Consider the following 27,294-nt stretch of genomic DNA (forward strand, 5'->3'; position numbering starts at 1 on the left):
TAAAAGGGACATAACCTAACCACCAAAAAGCACCCTCGTACCGTAACACCAGCTCCTCCGTACTTCACTGTTGACATTGCACGTGATGGTAGGTAAAGTTCTGCAGGCATTCGCCAAGCCTATATCCTCCATCGAATTGACGCAGGGTACAGCGTGAATGATCACTCTAAATCACACGTTTCCAAGTCAATTGGCGTCGCTTAGCATTGTACGCCATTCTTCTTAGCTCGCTAGATAGACTGTTGGTAGCAGTTTGGATCTTACGAGTGATTCTTTATGCTGATTTCGTGCGTTTTTTTTCCCAACCACTTTCTGCAATGCTCGAGTGTCCCCGTCTGTCAGCACGTGAGGTCTGCTTGGTCTTTGTTTATACCTGGCTGTTCCTTCCTGTTTCGAAGAGCAGCTTTAAAAGAGCTGAAATATCCCTAACGGTGGCATCCAATGACTACTCCACAAGACACCGAGCTCTCGTAACGGACTCTCTCTACTCTTACGCTACCCTATTGGCAACATTATACCCTGCGCGTCCCTTTATGCTGGTGTGTAAGTCTATCTGCATATCTAATGGTCAATTACGCATTGCCTGTGGGTAGCAAGATACGTTTCATCAGACAGTGTATAATTTATAGGGTTGGGTTGTTTGGGGGAAGAGACCAAGCGGCGAAGACATCTGTCTCATCGGATTAGGGAAGGACGGGGAAGGAAGTCGGCCGTGCCTTTTCAAAGGAACCATCCCGGCATTTGCCTGGAGCGATTTAGGGAAATCACAGAAAACCTAAATCAGGATGGCCGGACGCGGGATTGAACCGTCGTCCTCCCGAATGCGAGTCCAGTGTGCTAACCACTGCGCCACCTCAATCGGTATATAATTTATAGTTCGGACGCAACCATAACATGTGATATTGTATTTTATTTTTATTTATAATCGCATTTTACATGTTTCTTTCTTTACCAGCTTTTTCTTCATTCATCGTTATCATTTCGTTAAGCTAAAAGAAACATCATAAATTTGTAAACGTACTGCTTCAGTGATGTTACGAAATATGTGGCTGTACGACCTTTTTCAAACTGGGGCACATTTCATGTGAACTGATAGCCTGATTAAATGTTAAAAACAACGAGTAAAAATTTTTTTACCTTCTGATTCATTCAGTTTAAAAAAAAAAAAAGTATAAGGCGCTGCAGTCTTGGACTGTGCGGCTGGTCCCGGCGGAGGTTCGAGTCCTCCTTCGGGCATGGGTGTGTGTGTTTGTCCTTAGGATAATTTAGGTTAAGTAGTGTGTAAGCTTAGGGACTGATGACCTTAGCAGTTAAGTCCCATAAGATTTCACACACATTTGAACTTTTGATTTGTAAAAAAAAGGGAGGATGAAGAGGCTTAGATGCGTTTTTCTGCAAATAATTCTACGTGAAGACTACATAGATGGGAGATTTAAACGTATCAGAAGTGTAAAGGACATATAAGACAGGATGAAATCTTGGGTTTGAAAATATGGTAGCTGTTGTTATTGGTGGTTTTACATGACGTCCAATACCGCGAAAATTTTACTGATGACATACAAATTGGAATGAAAAGTTAAGTAATATTTCTAGAACAATCAACAAATATGCGAAAAATGAAACTGCCAAGCATATGCGATTACATTTTCATAAGAATGCAGTACTATCAACAACATTATGCGGATGTGAATCTTGAGTGAGAAACAAGAATCAGGAAACATCTAAGGGGAGATCGAAAAGTTTCCGTCTTGGGGCGATGGTGCAAGGAACATGCGACGTTGCGAGAGTCCAATACGGGTATTCACAGAATGAACTGGTAGTATTGTTAGCCAATAAACAGATTGTAATAATACTTAGGAAGTATGTTTTTTGTGCAAACATACACTTTTTTCGAACGAAACGCCGGCCGCTGTGGCGAGCGGTTCTAGGCGCTTCAGTCCGGAACCGCGCGACCGCTACGGCCGCAGGTTCGAATCCAGCCTCGGGCATGGATGTGTGTGTTGTCCTTAAGTTAGTTAGGTTTAAGTAGTTCTAAGTTCCAGGAGACTGATGACCTGAGATGTTAAGTCCCATAGTGCTCAGAGCCATTTGAACCATTTTTTCAAATGAAACAATGCCTATTGACATCAACAAACTAAAGTAGGGTAAATTAGAGAATCAGTCGTGATCGTTGCAGGGGTCTAGTGCGAGTCGTTTACGAGATATCGTTTTTTGAAAAGTTTCCACACCGACACTGTTTTGTGCCATTCAACCTTCATAGTTGCTGGGTACGATGTTATGTTTCGTTACAGTGTGCTTGTGCGTTCCTTGAGTGCACTGCGATTTGCTAGTCAGTCTGTTACTTTGAGACAGTCCAACCAGTAGGTCGTGCGTGGACGATGGGATTTACCTACGCAGAAAAAGCTGACATACTCATGATGCATGGAAAGCGTAGGAAGAATGCAATTCGTTCTTGTACAGTTTTTACGGCAAGATATCCCAATAAAAATCAACCATTTTGGCAATTATTTATCATCCTATTCAGCACTCCGAAAAGCAATCCGTCTTCAGGCCACAAGTGGCCCATCGGGACCATCCGACCACCGCGTCATCCTCAGGTGAGGATGTGGATAGGAGGGGCGTTTGGTCAGCACACCACTCTCCCAGCCGTTATGATGGTTTTCTTTGACCGGAGCCGCTACTATTAGGTCGAGTAGCTCCTCAATTGGCATCACGAGGCTGAGTGCACCCCGAAAAATGGTAACAGCGCATGGCGGCCTGGATGGTCACCAATCCAAGTGCCGGCCACGCCGGACAGCGCTCGTCTTCGGCGCTCTCACGGGAACCAGGGAATCGACTGCGGCAAGGCCGTTGCATAACCTCTTCAGCGAGTTACGTAAAAGTGATGGTGCAGCACCTAGACAAAGTGTTAGAAGGAAACAAGTGACGACAGAAGAGGGGGAAACTAATGTTCTTGCTGGCACTGTAGTTGCTCCTCAGGTTAGGTCCCACGCAGTCGCACGAGGAAGTGGCGTCAGTCATGTCAGTGTGCTACGCATTCTCCAACGAGATAGATTTCATCCCTATCACATCTCTCTCCTCAAGAGCTCATGGAAACGATTACGGGAATCGTGTTAACTTCTGTACATGGACATTAAGGCAGGACATTCAAGATATATCATGTTATCTTTTTGAGTGTTGAAGCCACATTTAACAGTCATGGGCAGGTAAAGTGCCGAAACAGGCACTATTGGACCGTTGACAATCCCCGTTGACTTCGTCAGATGAAACTTCAGTGTCCATGGAGTATAAACGTGTATTGTCGGGTAGTGAATCGTCAGCTCATAGGCCCCTGTTCCATAGATGGAACACTGACCAGACACAAGTATCACAGCCTCCTAACAGACCACTTCCACGAATGCTACGAGTAGAGGACGTTCGTCTGCACCTGTGATACCAATATGATGGCTGTCCAGTCCGTACTGCACGGAATACTACAGCATGTCTTCACCAATTGTTTCCAAGTCGTTGCATTGGACACAGAGGACCTATACCTAGGCCGCCCAGTTCCCCGGGCTTGAAGCCTGTAGACTTTTTTTCTGTGGGAAAAGCTGAAAGACGCTGTCTTCAAGGATGTACCAACTGCATCCGATGATATGAAACGATGTATTATTGCAGACTTCTCGGAAATCTCCGTTGACCTTTGATGGTCAGCCGGCCGCTGTGCCCGAGCGGTTCTAGGCCCTCAGTCCGGAACCACGCTGCTGCTATGGTCGCAGGTTCGAATCCTGCCTCGGACATGGATGTGTGTGATGTCCTTAGGTTAGTTAGGTTTAAGTAGTTCTAAGTTCTAGGGGACTGAGGATCTCAGATGTTAAGTCCCATAGTGCTTAGAGCAATTTGAACCATGTTTGTGGTGGTCAGTTGTCTCGTTACCTGTCAGAATCCACGTAATTAGTGTATGCCTTTGTGTCATTCTTTAATGTGTGCTACCATGGATTTTGTACAAGGGTCAGAGTGGATACTTTTCAAAATACGATATCTCGTAACCGACTCGCACTAGAATCTTGCAACGAACACCACTGACATTCTAATTTACCCTACGTTTAGATTATTAATGCCAATAGGAATTGTTTCATTTAAAAAGTGTATGGTTGCGCAGGAAATATACTTTCTAAGTATTGTTATAATCTGTTTATTGGCTAACAATCTGAGTCCTTCACTACCAATCCATTCAGGGAAACAGCACATCAGTAGCACTTTCCATTTCCTCAATATTTGTGGTGTAAGTTTTGGGTAATGGAAAATGGAAAAGAGCGTTTGGCGCCATTGGTCGGGAGGCCCCTTATGGGCCAGGTCCGGCCGCCTTGGTGCAGGTCGTATTACATTCGACGCCACGGTGGGCGACCTGCGCGCCGGATGGGGACGAAATGATGATTAAGACAACACAGCACCCAGTCCCTGAGAAGAGAAAATCCCCGACCCAGCTGGGAATCGAACCGGGGCCCGTAATACGACAATCCGCCACGCTGACCACTCAGCTATCAGGATGGACTAAGTTTTGGGTAATATACCCTGTATAACCACAGACACGTTGGTAAGGGATTAGTGTGGCGTTGATGACTTTCCAACGTGCATTCAGTCAAGAAGGAAACGTGAACAATGGGGACGTTGTTACCAAATGAGACCGTGATTCGACGCAGGACCTCCATCAATCCGGGAGACCAGTCTTAACTGTGGCGCCAACTCAGCTGGGAGACACTCGAGTACTCACCCTGTACTCATGATTTTTCTCTACGTGATTACCATGTCTTTGGTCCCTTAAAAAAGGCCTTGAAAGCTCGACGATTTCTGTCGGACGAGGTTGTGCAGCGGGCAGTTACGTAATTCTTCACGTAGCAGGACACAGTGTTTTATCAAATGAGTATCTCAAGTCTAGTGCGTTGCTGGGATGACTAAAGGCTCATGGCGATTTTACTTGATTGACACACTGATTCCGGAATATACAGCGTGCGAACGGATACTTTTTGATCGCTTCTTATATTTTCAGAGCACAGAGGTAAGATTTCCAATACGTATTAACGGATGTAAAATAATATACAGAATTAGAAATAATGGATGTAAAAGAACAGAGAATCAGAAATAACGGATGTAAAAGAATAGACAGAATGAGGAATAACGGATGTAAAAGAATAGACAGGATGAGAAATGTTGAATTTAAAAATGTACTTACCATCTTCAGGGCAAAAGGAAAGGTAAAAGAAACCGAGGGAAGGTGAAATGAACGTTTGAAATGAATGGACATTGAAAGAAGCTGTAAAATTAAAGAAGTGTATACCAAAAGGGAACTGACACCATAGAAAAGTAATGAAAAGGTTCGACCCATAACAAGCAGTAAATAATCTAAAGAAGAGAAGAGTAAGCAGATGGTAGGTATTAAACTGAACAGTTTGTGGAAAGGAACTTAAGCTCAGATGTGAGTATTCAGCTTTTGACTGTGCAAGCATTTAAAATTGAAACATCAGGAAGGGTAGCAAAATACGAAATTTACTTACTGTGAGAACCTGTTTAGTAGGAAGAAGAAATTATTAAATTTGTGGGTATTTTGTTTTGCAGAATGCGAAATGTGGTACAAAGAGCTATCATCTCTCGTAGTAACAGCAGTTTAACCTAGACGGCCTTCGGTTTGAACTGTGTTCGGATTGTAGATCAGGGTATTTCATTCCATGCTACTTTCTTTCTATGCCAGAGTTTATCAGTCATAGTGGCTAGATAGTAGTGGCGTGTCAATTTCTCTGCCATCCGTTTTTAGATGTTTTCAGTGCGTGATCGATCTGGAGAACGTACTGGCCAGGGCAGGAGTCGAACGTACTCTGTATGGGGATAGTGCAGGACTGCGCGGCTAACATGCGGTTTTGCGTTATCTTGTTGAGAGATAACATCAAAGAAACCCCGAATGTAGGGGACACCAGAGCTGTAATGACTGCTGTCCAAATTACAGGCTATGTGACAAAGAGGTGATAGTGTCGTGTACCTAATGGCAACCCCAAACATTATGCCAAGTACTTAGCTTGTATGAAGACGATGAATTTAATCTGGCAACATTCGTTCTCCTTTGAACCTGCACAAAAGGATCCTTTCATTGTGATGATGTACGCAGTATTGGGACTCACATGAAAAGGTGACGAGGTGGCACTCTTGTGTCCATTGTTGTTGTTGTGTGAGTATGGCGCACCTGAACCGTTGGACTCCATATTCACCAACTTCGATTCCATAAGGAACCTGGGTGCTGATGACCACGCTGTTTAGCGCCCGAAAACCTCAAACCACACACACACATAAGGAACCGTTCTGTACAGCGACCATAGATTAATTTAAGTAAGGATAGGAACACAGCAATCCGTCCGAATTCCATTGTTTTTTTAATTATTTTTGCATATACGGATTTCATCTGTACACAGCCATCGTTAATGCATTTGAATGAGTTTGTTGGGTGGTAACATCCCCCAATACAATGAAGACGGCTATTTATAGCTGGAATCTGGATATGCAAGAATAATAAAACACCAGTGGGACTGCGACTGGTTGCTGTGTTCCTATCCTTCCTTAGCTTCCATATTCGCTTCACAGTCAAGGAATCTCGACCAATGCCAGGAGCAATATCGCCGGACAATAACCTGCAGTCTGGATAGGCACCAATCCTGCCACAGTCAAATTCTAACACGTACTGGTAACAGTTCCTCCTCCTTAAATGGAGAAAGGAATAAGCTTCTTACAAACAATCAGTATTCAAATGCGGTTTCTGAATAAGAGACCCTCTGCGTATTCATTCCTTATACACTGAATGTAGATGGCGTTACGCCTTCCTGATTTCTGTGGTCCCGCTAAGGTGCTAATCATCTGCACTTTTGTGCCCGTTTGACGTTCGTCTCATGTCATCGTCCTAGTGTTGCTGCTTTAATGGCCGTAAGTGTATTTAAAAAGAAAAAAACAACTTATACCCTACAATAACAAAAGCAACTACTTGAGTTAGCAGAAAGTGTAACTCCTCTAAGAAGACTGGCAGTCCAGTAATGCCTTGGATAACCAATTGATACAACTGAACCGTGTCATGTAAATCTTTTGGGCACCAAACAACTTTGTATGGGTGGCAACCACAGCTCAGAGACCCATTCCAATTGTCATAAAATTATAACAAATAATGAGGTGTTTCCAAAAGCCACGTAGGTGTATGAAGGCGCTTTATTTGGACTACCTGTTTCACCTCAGTATAGACGCGTCGTCAGGTTTATAATGGTGGTATTTACTTGATGACTCTCAACGTGGATGGCTTCCCGAAAACTGAGACTCCACAATTGTCCATCTATATTGTAAAAATATAACCGTTACAAACTTGAAGATGCATCGATATTGAAGTGAAACTAGTAGTTTCCAATAAAACACCTTAATACGGCTATGAAGCTTTTGGAAACACGTCATTCTTGACTTATTGTTATGATAATTTGAATGATTATTGAGTGTTGAGTGTTGTTATTGTTATTCTTTTGACTCATTGCTCAGTGTTTGTGTTAGGGGTATAGGTGTTCCTCTACCAATTCACAACACACTATGTCCTTCGAAGTGCGTGTTTCACGGACAAGTCGATGGATTGCTTTCCAACATCAACTCTGCAAATTCCGCGCTGTGGAAAATTGCTTTCGATAAACTGAATTACCTCTCTGAGTATTGAACTACTGAATTTCGATGTATGGTGATAAATTTCTTGAAATTAGTATTATGCCTGTTGAAAGACTTTTCTTTGTACATTCTTCCGATTACAAAACCCTACATCTTCTATCACCATGCTTTAAATGGAGGGCCCAATTTCCAGTAACGAGTAATGTTATATTTTCGAAGACCAGTCCTGAACTGTCAACAGTGGTAAACAGCACCGCGGAAACATCACAGATGACTGTGTATTGTTTTTCAAAGCAGCGCCACCAACGTGGAGGTAAAGAAAGGAGATGACGGTGTAGACGTGCGCTGTACGTTGTTTTGAAGCGAAATTAGACGGGCCCTGCCGCCTTCTTAAATGGCCCAAAGTATTAGCAGATTACTGTTTATGATTGCTTCTTGTTCATTATTTTTGTCGTGTGCACCTAACAGCTATTTTAAATATAAAAAATTAGTGCTTACATGAATAACATAATGTCAGGAAGTCAATTTCGAACGTTTTTCTGTTCTTGAACGGACGTTTGCTCTAGTAATACGACTCATTTGACCTCTTTAATACAGCTTGATTTTGTTGATATATTTCTAATAAAAAAGGATATGATGTAAAAGGATGCTTTCGAAATCCACGTAAGTACATTTTTATTGTATTTTTATTGATAGCAAATGAAAGTGACTTCTTGTTCGTTACATTTTGAGCTTTCAGCTCGTATGCGCAACATTTTTAGTGTTCACGTTTGCAAAAAACGCACCTAGGAGTTCTTCGTTAGCCCATAAACGTGTCCAATCACAATGAGAAAAGAAGCACGGCATGCTATAGTATGTTGTGCATGTCAACAAAGTGAACGGTACAATTTAGTGTGACTAGGGCCTCCCGTCGGGTAGACTGTTCGCCGGGTGTAAGTCTTTCGATTTGACGCCACTTCGGTGACTTGAGCGTCGATGAGGATGAAACGATGATGATTAGGACAACACAACACCCAGCCCCTGAGCGGAGAAAGCCTCCGATCCAGCCGGGAATCGAACCCTTAGAATTGACATTCTGTTGCGCTGACTACTCAGCTACCGGGGACGGACAAAATTGAACGGTTATCTAAATGTATACCCTACACGACGGAGGCTGGCATTCTTTTATGAAACTACGTCTCCACACAATGAAAGCACCGGATGTTATTTGGGATACGACGACGAAAGTCTATAGTTATTCCCAACGGTGGAATGTGGGAATGGGCACGTAAGACTGACGTCACCGGGAAGTATCACCTGGTGAACCACGGAGGTATAAATGCGGTGAACCTAATTTTTTTGGGCTGCATAAGATGCGGACGTCGGCTTCAAGTTTGTGACGTAATGACAAATGGTTCAAATGGTTCAAAATGGCTCTGAGCACAATGGGACTTAACTTCTGAGGTCATCAGTCCCATAGAACTTAGAACTACTTAAAACTAACGAAACTAAGGACATCACACACATCCATGCCCGAGGCAGGATTCGAACCTGCGACCGTAGTGGTCGCGCGGTTCCAGACTGAAGCGGACGTAATGACAACTCCCTTCTTTTTTACCTGCATGGTCAACAACGTCGATACGGCAGGAACTTGTTTCTTTGGTAACAAAAGCTGTTTGCAACACGTACGTCACACGCAACGATATCTTAACATCTGCAATGTTAATTTTCGACCATAGTTTCCGTAACTCGGAATACTCCGTCGGGATCATCTACCATGTAACTTTGGCACTAATAAAGTTTGCGACACACTGGATCAGATTGTAAAGATGTAACAAGTTGGACTAATTAATTTGAAGAGCATAGGACAGGACATGAAAGAGAAGGCCGTCATGGCATAGGAGTGGTCGTCCTATACCTACGTCTCTCTACTACACTTTACATTAAAAAAAAAGAAAAAAAACCTTGCGTGTGATCTTGGGCTAGTCTTACCTCTGGTAATGAAGTGAGAAAAGAATTACGCAATAACGATTCCACACTCCATGACGATTCCAATTTTGTTACGCCGTTAGCATTAGAGGTAGTGGCGGTAACTATTAGTGAGATGCGGAAATTTAAAGCGCTGGAATCTAATCCATATTTGCCGGGAAACTCTGGCAGCTGCCAAAGGAAACACTGCCTCTTTTTAACCCAACAATGAATTGTACGTGGGAAGAGCTACAGTGCTGGCCGGTGTGGCTGAGCGGTTCGCCGGCACGGTAGCTCAGCGTGTTCGGTCAGAGGGTTTAGCTACCCTCTGTAAAAAAAAAAAAAAAAAAAAAAAAAAAAAACCTGAGTTGATCAACGATCAACCTGAACAGGTGTCATCCCACGTCCGTTACGAACAAATTCAACGAACAATCTAGAACAGAAAGGAGATAAAAAAGCGGTTCTAGGCGCTTCAGTCTGCAGCAGCGCGACCTCTACGGTCGCAGGTTCGAATTCTACCTCGGGCATGGATGCGTGTGATGTCCTTAGGTTAGTTAGGTTTAAGTAGTTCTAAGTTTTAGGGGACTGATGACCTCATATGTTAAGTCCCATAGTGCTCAGAGCTATTTCAACCATTTGCAGAGCTATAGTCTTTTAGAAAAGCGATGAAACTTTAACTATTCAAAAGCGACCGACTACGTGAAATTAAACGTACGAAACGAAGATGAATTGCAAGAATCGCTTACATAATCTCGTACGACCGATTCTTTTGCAGTGCTCGGTCTGGACCCTTACCAAGTACGATTAGTGCCGGTGTTAATGTGGTACTTTTACGCCAATGGATATTGTTTTAGTGTTGGACATGGGTAAAACAATGGCACAGCATACCCATAAATTTCGTGCTCATTGGCTGTTGCGATAGTAAACTTGCACACTGGCTCGAAAGAATTCAATTCTATTACACAAGAGCATGCGGTAAATTTTGTCGTAGTGTAACGCCGGAAATGCACATCCTCCTATTTTCATCTATTGTACTATTATTTTTTTTCCTTGTTTTGTTACCTCAAGATATGACATTTCTGTCTCTTTATATATTGTAATTGTTTTACTGTTTGTATATATATATTTATGCACTTATGTCGATGTATAATTGGTTTGTTGTGTAAAGAGTATTTGTATTTTTACGCTGGGTCTTGCCTAGGGAAAACTGCTATCGAACGATTACATCGATGGGTCGTGTGAAGGATCAAAGTGTGTAGGATCTTTGGTAGGGTTAACTCTGCCGCGTGCAGCGCGGGCAGAGCAGAGAGAGTGTGGCGGGAGTAGCGAGTGGAGCAGGTGTGTTGTGTGACGCTCCCGCGAGTTGCCGCGCTTTCGGGGTTTGGCAGCATGTAATTGCGCTCGACTTGCGATGATAGTTTCTGACATGGTGTCGCGGACGGGAAACATTAACTAGCGCACATCAAGAGCCCGTTTCGTCTGGTGACCGTGTCGAGAAGAAGGCGCGCCAACATCCAGCTTCTGCAACAGCGACGGCCGACAATGAGTGACTGTCGCCACCTCCTCGACCGACGGCTTCAAACCTTCAATCAACCGACAAGGAAGACTGGACGCACGTAAAGTTTTAGAACTGTATGGCAGACCTCAGCTTTTAATCTTGTTCCATTTTCGTAACTATAATTACAGCAACTTAGCATGAACGTTTGTTGCTCATTGTCCCAATTGCATCACCAAGCAGAGTCCCTTCCTTTTCCGAAATGAACCCGAGTGTCGTTGAAATTCAAACGCCAGCATTAAAGTAATATAGCTAACTCGTTTTCACTGCTTTAATTTCAAAGTTCAATTATGGCATTAATAGCTGGCTACAATATTCAGATTACACAAGCACGAATTAAGAGTGCGAGCTTTGTTACCGTATTTTAGCTTACCTGTGACTGCAGCTCAGCTTGGTACGTACTAAATTTTACTATTGTTAATTGTTCAGAATCATTTAATTCAAGTTCAAAGTTAAATCTCTTATTTCTAAATTGCGTAGATTCAAGTAGCTTTTGAAATGATTGTTGAGGTAGTCCAAGACTAACTGTATGTTACTGAATTTCGATGTGCTTCAGAAAGAAAGCTCACTATTAACTTCAGTCACTAAATTAACTTTCGATTTTCCGGTTTTATTAATTCTTTTGCTAAATTAAGTCAGGGTGTAGCGAAATTTATTACTTCTGACAAACTTTCTGTTTTCACACTACACGTGTCAACCTTCAGTTGCCACGCTTCTAGTGCTAATTATATGTGTAATAACCTTTCTTTTTCAGTTACTATAGTAATTGTCCTTAGGACTGGCGACCGTGATTTCCCCAAATCTCAAATACCTAATTACCGCTAGTTAATTGTTAACGTAACGGCTGCACATTTACCTTCTTTATTAACTTTACCCCTTTTCAAAATTAATTTCCACCAGTTTCATTAGCACATTTCCTTTCATTTAGATGTAACCCTTTCCTCCCTCTTTACCGACAGGTTAACTTCGGTGACGATTGCTTTTCCAAAACTCCCATTAGGTACACGCGGTTTCATTTTTCACTGTCATTAAGGTCGGTAAGTGAGGGGGGAGGTTACACGTGGCGACCTGGTGACAGGACAATCTTCAAATTTGAGGTTGTTCTGGACACGAATTTTGCATTGTGCAAATCTCGTAACAAAGTACTGGTTACGAAATGGTCGATACGTCAGCGAGAATATTCGTGTGAGGAATCCTAATTAGAGTTGAGATTTTGCATTTATATTGAAAATTATTAAAATGAGTGAAGGCAACAATTACCAAAATCTGGTAGACTTGGATACGGAACAATCGGTCGAACAGTGGGAAACGCGCACAGCGGAACCCATTGTTCCGGGGCAGGCGGCTAGCATGAAAGATGCGACCGCCGAAACGCAACAAAGAGCAGAAATGGAATTCCAGACTTTAGAAAATGTTTCGGAATCGGAAGTGAAAATCAAATCTGAATCCCTTGACGACGAATACGGGGGGACAATGAAAGAGGAAGCCGCTACGGAAGTAAAACCGGTGGTTTCCGGGAATTTAACTGATTTATTGAATGTTTTGATTAACGAAATCAAGAGTCAATCGGCAGAAATTAAAGATCAGGCTGCCAAGCAAGTAGCTCAGTCTGAAAAAATTGAACGAATGCTAGACAATCAGAACAAAGCTATTAATGTTGTTAACAACAATGTTGAAGTTGTTAACACAAAAGTTGATAAAATCAAAGACGATATTGTCGTGATTAATACCGAAATCGGTAACCTTAAACAGGAAATGATAGGCGTTCAGGCGGAAATTGCGAGCATAAATACTCGTTTTGATTCCGAAATTAGCAGAATCGAGAAAAGTGTAGGAGACGCAGTTGCTCCGATCATCGAGAATAAGGTGACGGAACAAATTCAATTAGTGAGAAAAGAGGATCAACAGAAGGTGGAAACTTTAAAGGCTTTAGTATCGGAAGTAGATACCAAAGTGACGAAGCAGGCTAACACCTGCGAAGAGAAAAAGAGGGAAGTGGAAACGCTTGCGACAACCACTTGCCAAGTAATTACTAGAGTGTCGGAATTAGAAAAGAAACTTGATGAAAAACAGAGCTATGTGCCAATCTGTGCACATAGTTCGGAATTGTTGACGAAAGAGGAGCAGTTCGACCCCTTGAAAAAAGGCGGTATACACGCGACGGATTTCATTAAGAATTGTGAAAGAGTTTTACCCAGATCATGGACTAATGAGAGAAAAATTAATGCGGTTATTGATGTGCTGGCTGGTGATGCCAAGCGTTGGGGCTTAAACCTCAACATTACGAACTTGACTTTTGACGAGTTTAAAAATTTGTTTCTGGCTGAATACTGGTCGGAGCAAAAACAGCAAAGTGTCTGGCGCGAATTTGTCGTATCGAGACCTTTCGATGCGAATTCGCGCGGTTCGATGAGGGAGTTTTGTGAGGGCTGGATCCGCAAGTTGGAATATTTGCGTGATCGCCGCACGGAATCCGAAATAGTCTGGGAACTCTACAAGAAGCTTCCAGATGATACAAAACGCTACGTAGGAAGCAATTACAGGACAATCAATGATTTCCTGGAAAGAGTTGAGGACGAGGACAATTGGCGCAATAATCGCGACAGTGGTAGAGGCCGTGGTAACAACAACGGGTACCACCCCAACCATAACAACGATAACCATGGGAATAATGCATACCGCAGCAATGACAATAATGGTTCGGACCGTAATAACAATCGGTACAATGCAAATAATAACAGGAATGACGGAAACCAGTATCATACTAGCGTGATACGGGCTGCGCAGAATAGTAATAACGCCAGAGGGTGTGACCAGCCGCCTCAGCAGTATCCGGGGAGCGTATCTGCTGGGACGAGACAGGGAAACCATTAGCCGCGCCGGTGAGGGGCCGAGCGGGCGTGGAGAAATTTTGGCGGCCCAATAACAAGAGAAAACCCAGGTGTCGCCGTTATGAAAATTCCGTATGGAATAATCAACGGCGGGAGAGTGTGCCAGTGTTAAGAGAAAGGAGTGCGCCCACAAGTAGTAGATCAGCTGTAGACACGGCAGTAGGAAGTACATTCACTGTCAGTGAGAACAATTTAAGTAGTGTTCCGGAAATCGATTATAACGTGGCAGCTGTAATACCCACAGCGGAACTGGAGATTGAGTTTAAGAATGATTCGCAAGTGTTGAAAGAAGATCAGATGTCGGATAAAACGTCCGTCATCGAGCGAGGAGATGCAGAGAGGGATGAGGTCTGGTTAAGGCAGTTCGGTCGCTTATACGACGAACTAAGAGATTATAGGGGCCTGTACGGGAGAAGTGTTTATAGGGAGCGCGGGCAGGATTTGCCGCGTCTCGTCCCACAGGAGGATAGTAGTTGTGAAGTGATAGAAAGTTCTGGCCCTAACCGGCAGACTTTACTAGAAATAGTTGATGTTAATGGGGAGCACGAGCAAGATGCGTCGTGTTTCGTCCCGCAGGAATTGAATGTTGAAGTAGTAACGGAAAGTTCTGGCCCTAACCGGCAGACTTTACCGAAAGTTGTAGTGGTAGAAGTAGCCGACCCATCCGACGCAAACCTCCAGTTTAAATATTACGAAAATTTTAGTGATAGCCGGACACGATTGGTAGAAAAGCACGTAGATTACAGCGTGTACGAGGTTAGAGCTGACGTTATACGGTCAGACGGTAGCAGTGTGGGTTGCGCAGATCCAGAGGAAGTAATTGCAGATACTACTGGGTACATTCCTCCAGGTAGATTGGCAGATGAGATCGATCTGACCAAAGAGGAATCAACGAAGGTGACAATTAGTGAATCGATAGCAAAGCAACACTCACTAGTTGACGAGTTACAGGAAAAGGTTTCGGTATTGGAGGCGAAGCTACAGACTAAGCCTCAGGACAAACGTGTTGAAATTAAAACTGTATGTGAACAGAGGCTGAAAAAGCCGCCAGATAAACCGGATTTAGGATCAAAGCCGGATGGTTTTTTCTGGAATGACCTGGATATAGACGAGGATTTACTGTGGGAAAATAAAGAAACAGTCGAGGACAAGTGTAGACAGATAGTAGTGTCTGTTAATATGCACGACCTACAACTAAACGTGTTGATTGACACCGGTGCAGAATTGAGTGCTGTATCTGGGAAAATATTTGAGTTACTGAAAGACAGACCTGGCATCGTAGTTATGCCAGTAACAGGAGTGAAAATTATCGGTGCTACTGGGAAGGCCAGTAAACCGGTCACAAAACAGATTTTTGTCAACTTCGAGATATGTGGGGCACGATTTGAACAAGAGTTTGTCGTCGTGCCAGACTTAACTACGGAAGTAATTATCGGGTTAGATTGGCTATTAAAGTACCGTGCAGTGATTAACTGCGAAAGCAAAACTTTGACATGTATGTCACTAGATAAAACAATGGTAGTTGGTTTTGACGAGGCAGGAGACGGTGTGCATAGGCAATACCAGCCTATACACATTGTTAACTGGCCGGATGACATTGACGTAGGAATGAGTTTGAACTGCCATAACATGAGGAATTTCGGCATTGACAAAAGTGTAGAAAGTGAATTGGAAGAGATAATCAAATTCCCTCCACGGATTAACATTAGTATTGGTGTGAAAAAAGATCGTTTGCGAGAAGTAATGAAGCTAAAAGCCGATGCTCGCATACGTCGTCATGACGCTAAAGCGCGTTTTGCTAAGTTTGCAATCGGAGACTTAGTACTTGTAAAAGCTCATGAGAAATCGAGCGAGATAGACCATGAAAACTCTAAATTTAAGTTTGTTTATAATGGACCATATAAAGTCATTGGTATGCCTCACACAAATGCTTACGGAATATTGTAGTCTTGAAATTGTACCAACCTAGGATCGATTAATACCACACAATGGGTAATTTATACAGTATGTAAAATAGAGTGTAAGATTTAACGATTTGCTAGATTGCCATGCTTTTGACTGACCAAGGTCATTAAAGAAGTTGTAATTAATAAGTAATTAATTTTGATTAATCAATTTAATTTTAATCAATTTAATCATGATCTAATCAACTGAAAAATCCAAGCTGCTAGTTTAAGTTTTCAGCTGAGTCACAGTAGATTAAGGAATGTAAATATGATTTTGTAAATAGCTGTAAGATTTCATAAATATGTGATTTACTAGTCATTGCCGATGTACTTAGACGCTGTTTTAAGTTTCAGGCTAGTACATGCGTGTGATGATGGACAGTGTTGAGTTATCCACTGTGATAGTATTAAGGGACTCCTTGAGATTACTCGGGAGTGAGTTTTTCCTAAAGAATTCAGTGAAACGGACGTTCTGGAAACGCCGTCATAAGGGCGAGTGAGATCAAGCGTGCCGCACACGCGGGCGCAACAATACTGGCGAGGCGAGCCGCTGTCGGCTCTTGTGCCGCTGTTGGCTCTTGTGCCGCTGTCGGCATCCTTTGTACTCGCGAGTACGGAATGTGGAGTTGCTTTTCTTCCCGGACAGCTGATGTGAAAGGATTCTGCTGTCAATATTTATGTTTTAGTTTATCTGCTGTATATTATTTTCTTGTTTAGCGTTAAGTGGAATCTCATGACGAGATAATAATTATGAAAAGGTTATATAAAATGTGTATTCTATGTAATTAATAATTAATTTGCGTATTTTGATCTACCTGTTTTTATGACCATGCAATCTAATTAATTTTGCAAATAGTATTCCATTTCTCATAGTGTTACGAATTTTAATGATTTTGGAATAGCTAAACCATTTTCTATGTTTTCTATGAATTTTGATATGTTGTCAACCTGTTTTATTTTGTGCAAGATGACAGAGTGGAATACGATTAGGAGTGTCTCCACTCAATTATTATGGTCTAAAAATTGACTTATGGTTAATTAGACGAATGCTAAATTTTGTTGATGTTTTGAGCATATGCATTTCCGCTGTTTTTTTTTTTTGGGACATTTTCTGAGTCTGTTTACGTTACACGAACATCCTCAGACAATGTGGGGCACGTGTAACGCCGGAAATGCACATCCTCCTATTTTCATCTATTGTACTATTATTTTTTTTCCTTGTTTTGTTACCTCAAGATATGACATTTCTGTCTCTTTATATATTGTAATTGTTTTACTGTTTGTATATATATATTTATGCACTTATGTCGATGTATAATTGGTTTGTTGTGTAAAGAGTATTTGTATTTTTACGCTGGGTCTTGCCTAGGGAAAACTGCTATCGAACGATTACATCGATGGGTCGTGTGAAGGATCAAAGTGTGTAGGATCTTTGGTAGGGTTAACTCTGCCGCGTGCAGCGCGGGCAGAGCAGAGAGAGTGTGGCGGGAGTAGCGAGTGGAGCAGGTGTGTTGTGTGACGCTCCCGCGAGTTGCCGCGCTTTCGGGGTTTGGCAGCATGTAATTGCGCTCGACTTGCGATGATAGTTTCTGACATGGTGTCGCGGACGGGAAACATTAACTAGCGCACATCAAGAGCCCGTTTCGTCTGGTGACCGTGTCGAGAAGAAGGCGCGCCAACATCCAGCTTCTGCAACAGCGACGGCCGACAATGAGTGACTGTCGCCACCTCCTCGACCGACGGCTTCAGTCCTTAGGACTGGCGACCGTGATTTCCCCAAATCTCAAATACCTAATTACCGCTAGTTAATTGTTAACGTAACGGCTGCACATTTACCTTCTTTATTAACTTTACCCCTTTTCAAAATTAATTTCCACCAGTTTCATTAGCACATTTCCTTTCATTTAGATGTAACCCTTTCTTCCCTCTTTACCGACAGGTTAACTTCGGTGACGATTGCTTTTCCAAAACTCCCATTAGGTACACGCGGTTTCATTTTTCACTGTCATTAAGGTCGGTAAGTGAGGGGGGAGGTTACAGTAGTACTTTCTTAGCACGTTATACTGACACATTAAGCCACAGAGAGACAAAACGCCATATGAAAGCTGCAGCGTCTTTTTTTTTTCCTTTTTTTTCTTTTTTTTGGGCGGAAGACAAACCAAAATACCTTTCTAAACCGTGAAACAATCCGTAGAAGTGAATCAAGCCGAGGGTTACCTTGCATTATTTGTTTCCAATCACTGTGCGATCATATCATGCGATCAGCTATGTGATTTGTGAAAGACTAAATTCACGGACAGTGATGTTCGAATACAAATAACAAAGCGTAGTGCAGTTATAAAACATTTACTAAGGCCCTATATTGTGGAAAATTTGCGATGTTAGATGTTAACAATGGTGACCATCAACTTTTGAGGAAAGACACTCCGAATTTAATCCTCATAAAATGTGTGTACTATTCAGTACAGCTTACTGTTTTTGCTTCGCGTGAAACGCTGCCAAGAAATCTTGAATTATTCAACTAGCCAATAGTTCTGTGGTGATATTTATCAGACAATCAGTGAAGGAGCAGATCCCCTAAAAATTCCACGCGCCTGCGATACTCAATGGTCGTCCACACATCCTGTGGTAACAAGAATTACAGATCAGTGGCAGTGGTTAGAGCTTAGGACGCACTCTGAAATAACGCGGATCAAAGTCAAGTGTTTCATGCAGAAATGTTTTATGCGATGTTCCCTCATAGATGTAGGTTGGCCTATTTTACATTTTTAAAAAGTATTCTTTCAAATTTGTTGACGGTTAATAAACGTTTGAATTCAACATAGGAGATCCATGCAAACATTTAAATAACCTCGAAGTGCCAACAGAGTTATTAATGAGAAAAGCTGTTCTCCCCACATATCCGGTGCAAAGAAAATTAAATTTAGACTTTCACAAGCACTGGAGCACATTTTATAATACTGTTCTACTTTTAAACACACGGGGTAAATTTAATTGTCTAATATTTGCTAATCCAACGTACTCAGTGCTTAAAGAAACAACAACTAATGGTTTTGTTAAAAGCACGAAAAGAGCTAGTTGTTTCTGGTGGACTTGAATAAGCTTTATAGTGGGAAATCCAATTTCACTGTGGCAACACTAGTGAAGAGAGTCGTTGCTGCGTTTCAGCACGGAGCGACTGCTCGTAGCCGCATGGCGGATAAATATTGAGGTAAATTTGCTGGAAAATATAATTAAATGCTGAAAGTGCTACGACGGTTCGTAGAAAAGATGTGTTCCAGTAACCGAGTCATTTCGCGGAAAGGCGAGAGGGATTGGTTTTGCGATTCGCGTCCGTGAATCTGTAAATTTCATTAAGGAACTACTTGATAGGATAACGTAAATAAAATGGCCTCTACAATCAGTTTTTTTTTTTTTTGACTCGTTTGATGCGGCGGTCCATCCGCCACGATTTCCTCTCCTGTGCCAAACCTTTTCATATCAGAGTAGCACTTGCAATCTACAATTATTTTCTGGATGTATTCCAGTCTCTGTATTCCTCACTCAATAGTTTTTACCCTCTACAGTTCCCTCTAGCACCATGAAAGTTATTCCCTGACATTTTAACAGATGTCATATCATCCTGTCCCTTATCCTTGTCAGCGTTTCCATATTCCTTTCCTCACCGATTCTGTGGAGGACCACCTCATTTCTTACCACATCAGTCCACCTCATTTACAACATTCTTCTGTAACATCACATCTCTTCATTTTGTTCTGTTCCGATTTTCCCACAGTCCATGTTTCACTACTATATATCAAAGGGGAAAAAAAAAGTAATCTGACTTTTACTGTTATTATTTCAAAGTGCCATTTTCCATGTTTCAGCTCCACAAAATTAATATTTGAAAAATATGAGATATGAGACCGTGTTAAGCACACAATTAGGTTCATTTCGTAACGGAGCCTGTTCTTTCAGTAAAGCCACTAAATACGAACGTTGTGCTCGAAACACATATTCTCAGAAATTGCCCTTTTTGCTAGTACTAGTATGCTTTTGATGTCCTCGTTGCTCTATCCGTCATTGGTTATTTCTCTGCCTGGGAAGCAGGATTCCTTAACGTCATCTATTTCGTGACCATCCATCCAGATGTTTAGTTTCTCACTGTTCTCATTTCTGCAACTTCTCGTTACTTCCGTTTTTGTTCGGTTTACTCTCCATCCATATTTTGTACTCATTAGACTGTTCATTCCGTTCAGCAGTTCCTGCGTTTTTCTTAACTTTCACTGACGATAGCAATGTGACGTACGAATATTATCATTGATATCGTTTCACCTTCAATTTTAATCCTTTTCTTCGACCTTTCTTTTAATTCCGTCATTGCTTCTTCGATGTGTATACGGAACAGTAAGGGCGAAAGTCTGCATCCCTGTCTTACACCCTTTTTAGTCCAAGCTCTTCGTTCTTGGTCTTCCAGTCAGTGATCACCTCTTTAATTAATGTGGAAGTACATAATAACAATTGCTGCTTCAGTGTGAATGTGAAAAGGGGTGTAGCTGTTAACACAACACTGGGTAAGTATAGGCATTTTTAGGGAAGTGTGTTACATATCAAAGGGGAAAAAAAGTAATCTGACTTTTACTGTTATTATTTCAAAGTGCCATTTTCCATGTTTCAGCTCCACAAAATTAATATGAGATATGAGACCGTGTTAAGCACACATTTAGGTTTATTTCGTAACGAAGCATGTTCTTTCCGTAAAGCCACTAAATACGAATCCGAAAGCGGCAAAAGCTACGTTAAAAAAATCAGAGAGACACGGAAAAACATGTTACACTTGTCTCCGCGACAGAACAGATTTCATTTTTTTAGCGCAGTAACAATACAGCCATATTACAATTCTCAGTCGAGTCTCCACAGAATTCCTACACATGTTTTCCAGCTCGCCCTGCAGCAATTCGTGGCTGTGGTACACACGATGTAGGAACAAGGAGAAAAAAAGAAAAAAAAAACAGCAGACAGTTACTCAGACCGCACATACTGCGAATCGCGTCCACTACACTAGCGGACAGTCCAACTCCATTACTGAGGATTGCAGAAGGTCGTCTATTTTCGCAAATTACTCGCCGTCCTCGGCCGGAACCGCTGCCCCAAATTAGATTCGACGTTATTGAGTTACACGTCCGGAAAATATCCCGGCCTGCACTCGCGCTCTGTATAATGGAAAAGCAACAGCGCAAACCGTGTTGGTTCGTGGGGTCACCACAACACTCGTTTGCTCCTGACAACAGTATGCCACCTGCGCAGGTGCGGAGACTTCTACTGCCTGCGTATTCAAAACACTGTTTCTTCAGTATAATCGACACTTAATCGCTGTTTTGAGAACAAGGTTCCATTTTGGGGCCCTTACTTTTTCTTGTGTATATCAATGACCTTTCATCAGTAACATTACCAGATGCCAAGATCGTTTTGTTTGCCGATAATACAGGGTGTCCAGAAAAGGGCTCCCTGATTTCAAAATTAAATATCTCGAAAACAAAGATCGATAGAGGAATGCAGTAAACGGTGTGTTTAGTGTGAAAGCTGTAAGAAGTTTATACAGCAGTTTGAAATAATAGTTACAAAAGCTGCTAACGGATGGCGCTGTACGCTGTACAGCTCATATCAGCATACATAAGTGAAATAATCGTATGAAAACAAACTTTGCAAACAATCACATCACAATGTTTTCAAAATGTTCACCATTGGCACTACAGAGGTGGCGCAAACGAAGAATGAAATTCGCCATCACATTTCGTAGTGTCTCAAGCGAAATGGGTTCACATGCCACAGAGATCGCCGATTCAAGCTCGTCCAGCGTGGCGGGATGCTTCGGGTGGATCATGTCTTTCACTGTGCCCCACAAAAAAAAGTCACAGGGAGTCAAATCCGGCGAATATGGAGGCCAATCCATTCCTGCACCAGTAAATTTGGGATATTCCAAAGCAATGACTCGATTACCGAAGTATTCCTCAAGAAAGCGAAACACTTGTTCGGTCCGATGTGGTCGGGCTCCATCTTGCATAAACCATTCAGTACTTGGTCGATCCTCTAACGCTTGCTGTGTGGCGACAAATTGTTCCAAAATTGCAACGTAAAGTGCACCAGTGACCGTTTCTCGAATGAAAAAAGGGCCAATAATGCCTCTGCTGCATACTGCAGCCCACACAGTAACTTTAGGAGAATACAGGGGTTTCGCTTCACACCAATATGGCTTTTCGGAACCCCAAAATCGCCATTTCTGCTTATTCACGTATCCATTCAGGTGGAAGTGTGCTTAATCTGGAAACCAGATGCAGCCAACATCAAATCCTTCACTATCAATCACTGTGAGCATCTGATTAGCAAAGGCAACCCTTTGTTGCACAGCTCGTACGGGTATGGCCTGATGCGCTTGAATTTTGAATGGAAACATGTGTAGGCTCTTTCTCAGTATTTTCTGCTTGCTGGATCGCTTCAAACCAGTCTCAGATGCAATTCTACCGACGGATGACATTGGATTCCGCTGAATAATTCCAGAAACTGTGGCGATATTTTCAGACGTAACTGCGGTTTGCTTGCGGCCAACATGCCCCACTAGATCATCAGTTACGCTGACTGTTCGTTGAAATTTTGCGAAGAGCGTACGAATAATTTTATCGGGTCCTTTTGGAACATTAAATCGTGCATGAAAACTTCGCCTTGTTGCCGTAGGACTCTCTTCTAACCTGTGGTACTCTAGCACCAGAAAAACGCGTTGTTCAATGGAGTACATGGTTTTAATCTCTTCCTTCGGTACGCTAACCTCCTTTCAAGTTTCAATAGTGGAACTGATCGCTCTGGGCTGCGGATCACTATTTATACTAGGCATTACGTATGCGATTACAGCGCCATCTGTTAGCAGCTTTTGTAATTATTATTTCAAACTGCTGTATAAACTTCTTACAGCTTTCATAATAAACAAACCGTTTAATGCATTCCTCTATCGATCTTTGTTTTCGAGATATTTAATTTTCAAATCAGGGAGTCCTTTTCTGGACACCCAGTACAAACATTGCAATAAATAGCAAATCAAGTGTAGTCTTAGAAAGATCAGCTAATAAAATATTTGTGGACATTAATCACTGGTTCCTAGCCAATTCTTTGTCACTAAACTTTGAAAAAACACACTACATGCAGTTCAGAACTTGTAGGAGGTGTCCCACAAGTATAGGCCTAACATACGATGACAAGAAGAGAGAAGAAGTGGACAGTGTTAAATTCTTGGGATTACAGCTTGATAATAAATTCAACTGGGAGGAGCACACCACAGAACTGCTGAAGCGTCTTAACAAATCTCTATTTGCAATGCGAATTGTGTCAGGCATAGGGGATATAAAAATGAAAAAGCTGGCATACTATGCTTACTTTTATTCCATAATGTCATATAGGATTATTTTTTGGGGTAATTCATCAAGCCAAGCTAAAGTTTTCCAGGCACAAAACACGTGCAGTAAGAGTTATATGTGGTGTGAACTCAAGAACACCCTGCAGAAGGCTGTTTATGGAACTAGGGATACTAGTTACTGCTTCCCAATATATTTATTCCTTAATGAAATTGTCATTAAAAATATCACTTTTTCAAACCAACAGCTCAATTCATGGAGTTAATACTAGAAATGAGAATAATCTTCACAAGGATTTAAAGTCACTTAGTCGTGTACAAAAAGGTGTGCATTATTCAGGAACACACATTTTCAATAACTTTCCAGCAGCCATAAAAAGCTTAACAAGCAATGAAATTCAGTTTAAGAGAAGCTTAAAGGATTTATTGGTGGCCAACTCCTTCTACTCCATTGATGAATTTCTCAGTAAAACCAACTGATTTCTGTAAGTACAATATAACTTCTGCACAATTTCAGTACAGTAATGTGTTAGTTGTAAATAAGTATTATTGTAGTTGTATTACATGTTTATTACCTTATAAATAAGTAAAAAAACTTTTATTTAAAATTCAGTGCATTAGTACTTGTAAAATGACTCTATATAAAAGTGTTCATTAAAAAATGACGATCATTACACTTGGGACCTGTGGAATGGTACACTAGCTTATTTGTTTTAGTTGTAAATATTTCTTATGTATTGTTGTATTTCTGACACCTTCTACATCCTGGAGGACCTCATCACTATGGATCACTTGGAATGAAAGTAAATCTAATCTAATCTAATCAAGGTCTGTTTAAAGAACAGGGATAGCAAGTACTGGGTAGTTATAATTAAAGTGCAACTTCTTGCGGAGGTCCAGTGTGCTCTGTAATTATTGTATGGCAGTGGAACTAGATAGATATACTGAATGCGGAGCCTATTTGCGCTGGAAAAGAATTAGTTCCAGTTTTGGCTATCAGATGTCTGTATGACATCCACGCTGTCATTTGACAAACCATGATCTTCTTAGTGTATTCTTTATTTCTGAAGAATGACATGTTACTCAGCTGCAATGAAAATTAATAAGATGTGCGCAGATAAACCATGACTAACAACTTAAAATTATCAAAGTCAAGGGCAATACCAGAAATGGCTTGTTTTAAAGAAATAAACACATTGGAAATTATCTTACTGCAATACAAAATCCTGTACTATCACATTAACAATGGTTGACAATTATCATTGTTGACTTGCTTTGCACCGACATTACTAAACAAAACTCGACATAAAAGAGGTTTCAAACAAGTCAACTCTCAAAAATTAGTGAAAAGTAAATCGCACATAAAATATTCATTACTTAAAGTACTAAGCAGTTGCAGGTGTAGACAGGGCACAACAAACTTTCAGCAGCAGATTGAAAAGTAAGAATGTAGGGAAATCAGAAAAGAGAAAGAAAGTGTTGTTGTTAGGTAGTTCCCATGGAAGACGTGTTGGCCAACTCTTGCAGGATGAACTAGGATCAGAATACCAGGTCACCAATTTTTTTAAACCTAGTGCTGGTCTGGAGCAGGTGACAGAGGATTTAGGATCACTTTGCAAAGATTTCACTAAGGAAGACACCGTGGTTATAGTGGGTGGGGCAGGTAACAGTATTGACAGAAATCCTGGGTACAGTATAGAGTGTGACCTGGCGAAGATTGCATCAGCATCGAAGCATACTAGTGTTGAGTTTGTATCTGTTCTTGGGCGCCATGACCGACCTCATTTGAACTCTTCTGTCAAGAGAGTTAATTTGGAGCTGGAACGGCTGCTCATGTCGGGTGCGGGGTCACACATTGGTGTGGTTCATGTTGATTCTCTCAGTAGGTGGGATTATACTAGGCATGGCCTTCACCTCAACAGGAAGGGGAAGGGTAAATTGGCTGGGGAAATAGCAGGAAAGTTAAAGGGGGGAGGCACTGTCATGAGTGGTAAAATACCAGTGGTTATAGGATTCAGAAAAGACCCTTTTTTAGGGTAGGGAGGACAGAAAGAAAGCAAATTTTAAGAGAGGTTAGAACTGAGACAAACCTTCAGTTTGAAAAAGAAATCAAAAAACATAATTCCAGCTTATTACATCAGCATAAACAGCCATTGGTTAAGAATTTTCAACTGTCAGCAGATATTTTAACTCCACCCAATTTTAACTCAGACAATGTGAAATGTCAGCTATCTTTATTGCATCAAAATATTCGAGGACTGAGAAATAAAATTAATGAATTAACTATATGCATAGATGAATTAGAGTCTTCAAACCCAGCTGACATAATCTGCCTCTCTGAACATCATGTGACCACTGGTATAGAACTTTTAAGTGTTACAGGGTTTAGGTTAGCATCTCACTTTTGTAGATCAGAAATGGAGAAAGGAGGAGTTGCCACATTCATCAGGAACTGTCATAAATTTAAGAACATAGACATTCATAAATTTTGCCTAGAACAGCATATAGAAGCATGTGCAACAGAATTAGATTTTCACAAAAAATCTTTCACAATATTAAGTGTATATCGAGCACCTGCAGGTAACTTTAATCTGTTTGTAAACCACCTTGAAGCTGTACTGGCCCATTTAATAACCAAAAACAAAGAAATAGTGGTTGCTGGTGATTTCAATGTAGATTTCCTTAAAGACTCTCCGAATAAGAACTTATTTGAGTTAGTAACACTATCATTCAACTTAATTCCCACAGTAAAGTTCCCCACTAGGATAGCCACTTGCTCACAAACAGCCATTGATAATATCTTTATAGAAAAGTCCAATGAACAAAATTATATTACAAAACCAATAGCCAATGGCCTCTCAGACCATGACATGCAGTTCCTTCTGTTAAATGTTAATACTGAACAGGATATAAAATCTGTTAAATCTGAGCTCAAGAGGGTAATCAGTAAGCCAAAAATTGATTATTTTAGGACACTCCTCAGAGACATTCACTGGACTGATGTTTACAGTGCTCATGGCATGAATGAAAAATATAACATTTTTGCTAATAAAGTGCTTACCTTATTTGAACACTGCTTTCCCCCAAAACTTACCAAGGTTAGAGGAAAATCTACAAAGAAGCCATGGATTACTCGAGGAATAAGGGTATCTTGTAAAACAAAAAGAAAACTGTATCTGTCAATCCGAAACATTTCCAATGTTGATGCTATAGCACATTATAAGAAATACTGCAAAATATTAAAGACTGTAATATGGATGTCAAAGCAAATATATTACAAGGAAAAGATAGTCATATCAGATAACAAAATAAAGACAATATGGGATATAGTGAAGGAGGAGACCGGTAGGACCAGACATGAAGAGGAACAAATAGCATTAAGAGTAAATGATACATTGGTGACAGATGTGTATAGTGTTGCAGAACTTTTTAACAAACATTTTATAACTGTTACTGAAAAGATGGGGTTGTCAGGTTCGGTAGATGCTACTATGGATTACCTTAGACCAGACATTTCAAGTAATTTCCATAATATGAATTTGACCCTCACTACCCCAACAGAAATAATGTCCATCATAAAATCTTTAAAATCAAAAACATCTAGTGGGTATGATGAAATATCAACAAAGTTAATTAAAGAATGTGATTCTGAGCTAAGTAACATATTAAGCTATCTGTGTAACCAGTCGTTTATCAGTGGAATATTTCCTGAATGGCTGAAATATGCTGAAGTTAAGCCACTGTTTAAGAAGGGAGATAAAGAAATAGCATCAAATTTCCGTCCAATTTCACTGTTACCAGCATTCTCAAAAATTTTCGAAAAAGTAATGTACTGTCGTCTTTATAACCATCTTATCTCAAATAACATACTGTCAAAGTCACAGTTTGGATTTCTAAAAGGTTCTGATATTGAGAAGG

The sequence above is a fragment of the Schistocerca piceifrons genome, chromosome 1, assembly GCF_021461385.2.
Source record: "Schistocerca piceifrons isolate TAMUIC-IGC-003096 chromosome 1, iqSchPice1.1, whole genome shotgun sequence".
Classification (NCBI taxonomy): Eukaryota; Metazoa; Arthropoda; class Insecta; order Orthoptera; family Acrididae; genus Schistocerca; species Schistocerca piceifrons.